This window comes from Bos grunniens, chromosome 21 (genome assembly GCF_055505025.1).
Source record: "Bos grunniens cultivar Pamir isolate PY7600 chromosome 21, Bosgru_T2T1.0, whole genome shotgun sequence".
Taxonomy (NCBI): Eukaryota; Metazoa; Chordata; class Mammalia; order Artiodactyla; family Bovidae; genus Bos; species Bos grunniens.
In genome coordinates, this window is record NC_141185.1 from 23,917,454 (window position 1) to 23,921,011 (window position 3,558).

Here is a 3,558-nt window from a genome sequence, read left to right on the forward strand (position 1 = left end):
CACAATGCTATCACTATTTTATTAATGTCTTAATTTAATTCAAAGCATTAGAAACAAAAGTGAATATCAGATATTGCTCCAAAGTAGTGACTGTGTCTTCTGAATTATCTGGGACTCAGAGTGGGTTTGAGAGGGGGAGCATCCTTGGATTTTTAATGGACACCTCTTTTCTGTTTGCTCATTTTTTTTAAAGGTCATGAAGAGTTGATTGAGAAAGAAGGGAACACGGAATATCTGGTTTTAGATCATCCCAAACTTGTCTCATCAATAAAATGTCACTTCAGGTCTGCTTATTTGTTGGACAGGATAGAGGTGGAACTTTAAAAAGGCCTGGAATGACCTGTGGATCCACTGGAATGACCTGTGGATTGAAGAGAAACCTTCCCAAATCAGAGATGAGGACTTTTTCACCAGCAGTTTTCAAACACAGACTTGAAGAATAATAAATTAACCTTTAACACTTTGAAACCTTAGAAAATTGCATGATCACTGATAAATCATTAAAATCACTTTTTTCTTCTTTGAACATAATAAAGACCATTTTTCTTAGACTTGTTATATACCTTCAAATGGAATAAATACAATGAATAAACAAGCTACTTTATATTTTCAATCTAGTTATAGGGAAGGAATGTTTTTGGATCCTGGATGTTAGCAGTTTCCTTTAAAAAAATAATACCCAGGAAACCCTCTATAAATGAAAGAAATGTGTATAGTATGCAAATTCAAAGTGTGCTGTCCTCATTTACCCAGTGGAATTCAAAATAAGCCCCAACTTGTGAACATATTAAAACAGATTGAAATGGATATTAGTGGGATTTGTAAGGAGAAGCACTCCAGTCCATCAAACACGCTATGCACAAGAACTTTGATAATGTTGTTTTACTGATAATTACCTGCCGGCTGTCACCTCAACGTGGGATTTCATGCAGGTTCCTATATTTAAACATTACATTCGGAGCCAAGCCTGCAAAGACACTTATACCAATCTGGCCATGTCCATTTTATTTCACAATTATCTGTGAATTTCTTTGTGAAAAGCAATGCATTTAACTCCCTTTTAATTGTGTTTGATCTGTGTGGGCAAGAGACCCATCTATACCGTGTTCCCATTTCCCTGGCCAGAGCAGGTTCTGCCTTCTCTCCCTTGCAGGCACCAGCAGATACCAGAATTACTGGAAAGCAGCACTTCCCAACGACGAGCATGAATATTCATCTGACCTGAAGAAATAGTCACCAGGGCAAAGCAAATACCTTGTATTAACTAAAGGTGTTTTAAACAGGAAGGACCATCTTCTGCGGTCCTCCTGGGCGGCCAGTGCCTGTGGGCCTTCCAGCTCTGCGGAGAACTTCCTTTTCTCTCTACCCCACCCCCACTTTTTTTTTTTCCCCATACTGAACTCCTAATTAAATTTAACAGTTTCAAGAGTTTAAACTGTATACCTTTTTAATTGTGTCCTACTTTGTATTGGCTGATGCACAAGTCTGAAAATGGATATTACAGCTTTTTATGATATACTATCACCCTAATTGGTGCTTCATAGGCCGTGGCTGAATTCTTTTCAATTAAGCGCTAACATACAGTAACTGTTTCTCTCTGCAAATGCTGGAAAGCCATTCACAAGAGAGGACTGGTACTGCACAATTCCGAAGTACCTTAATGTGTCAAAAATGTTTTGTGAAGAAAGCTACACTGTAAATGCAATCACCTACATTGGTGTTCCCATTGTTCACTGGGAGTGAAAGTATTGCTAATTGTCCTGCGTTTTAGCTGGGTTTTTAAAGCATTATGTAGTAAGTACACCGGAGGGTCAATTTGTGAAGTGAAATACTTAGCATGCAAAGCGTAATACAAGATGCTGTGTAATACTTGACCTCTTAGCATAATAAATGTAGCAGTGAAACGCTGTGCATTCAGCATTCACTGAATAGAGCCTTCGCAGTGGAACAAAACCAGAAAATGTTCTCTTCATTCCTTTTTTTTTTTTCACTAAGCGAAAATTATTCTTTATAATGGCCATTGCAGCAATTAGCTGGCATTTGGTAGAATAAATGTGCAGAAATAGCAATTTCTTATTTTAAATGAGATTTTGTATGGAGCCTGCAAATTACTTGAGGTATATGAATAATTGTGCCTTAGCTTTATGCTACAGAATAGGGTGTGGGTGGGTATAAAGATTTCCTATTTGCAGTTAAATGTTTAGACATTTTATTATTTTAATTTCACTCACAGTCTGCCTGGACTGACCCTGCTTTCCCATTGATCATTTCATGTGCGCTTGGAAGCAAGTGTGCAGATGGCGGGAGACTCCCAATTAGTGCACCATGTTTTTTATGAATGTGACATGTAAGTGCAATCAGGTCCCCTCTGGAGGCAATGGTGGTGTTGATACTTTGAGTTTCTAAATCAATACAATTTAATAATCTGCATGGAATGAATGTTTATCAATATTCTCTGTGGTCAAATGCAATTGGAAACTTCATTAAATTTTTATCCAAAGTTTTTCACCTTATTGAAATGCATTCTTCCAGACATTCATGATTCATCTAATTAGCCTTAAATAGGGTATTTTTTTTCTTCTCTCAAAGTGATTCAGTTAATTATGTCCATATATTCATAATTACAAGGTGGATGAGTTTGGTAAAACTGAAATTATGAAATCTGCAGAGAGATTCTAAGAGGTTTAGGACGTAGAATATTAAAAAAGGAATGAGTAAAAGTCAGAGCAGTGAAATGTTTTGTTTTAATCCCCCTTAGCCCACCCCACTCCAACTGCTTTCTTTTGGGGTTTTATGTATTTATTTTTTTCACTTATCATTTGTAATCCAACAACTTGCAAAAATTGATTTGAAGTAAGCTCATCGTGAATAAACATAATAATAAAGCAAACACTACAAGAATACTTGAACAATGTGTCAAGTTATTCTAGAAATTTTTAAGATAATATATAATCATTTAAAGGCTAGCTGTTCAAACAAAGAAGAGTTTCTTTCACCCACTGACCACTTTCCTGAGTTCTCTGACCAGATTTAACTACTTCAGCAGGTCTCTTATATGTTCTCTTTCACGCTTCTAAGTCCTTTCTTCTTATTTCCATCCTTCACTCATTTTATTTGCATATTCTAAGTATTCTATATAATATCTTAAGTTTCAAGAATTTTATTATTTTCCTAGGCACCTTTTCTAGCTCAATAACTTTTTTTGGTCTTTAAAATTATGTTTTGGGATTATTTTTTAGCTAAAGGAAAGAACAGTCTCTCCTAATTTTTATTTTACCTAAGACCTAACCACACACGACTTTTTACTCAGACCATTGAGTGATGCCAAAAATTCCTCTGCCAAATGCTATTATGAAGGCAACTCATTAGCAAATGACCTAGCTCATCTGTGAAATCCAACCTGTGATACTGCAAAATTGGAAATAGCCCCAATTAGTTATTGTTAATCTAATCTGGGTAAATGATGTTCTCACAGAGCAGCAGATACCAGGCCTCTATCACTTTACAAACAAGGCTTGTTTGCTACACTCTCTCACAACAAGCCCCAGGGAGGGTACT

At 36.3% G+C, this 3,558-nt stretch overlaps 1 long non-coding RNA gene across 6 annotated transcripts in view; it reads left to right on the forward strand.

The window, feature by feature from the left end:
- LOC147349237 (uncharacterized) overlaps positions 1-2,065 on the forward strand; it is a 47,115-nt gene extending 45,050 nt beyond the window's left edge. For all 6 annotated transcript variants that reach the window (XR_015150328.1, XR_015150332.1, XR_015150333.1 and 3 more), the window contains one exon: positions 194-2,065. This is a non-coding gene — a long non-coding RNA (uncharacterized LOC147349237). The remainder of the gene's footprint in view (positions 1-193) is intronic.
- The last annotated feature ends 1,493 nt before the right edge of the window (positions 2,066-3,558 follow it).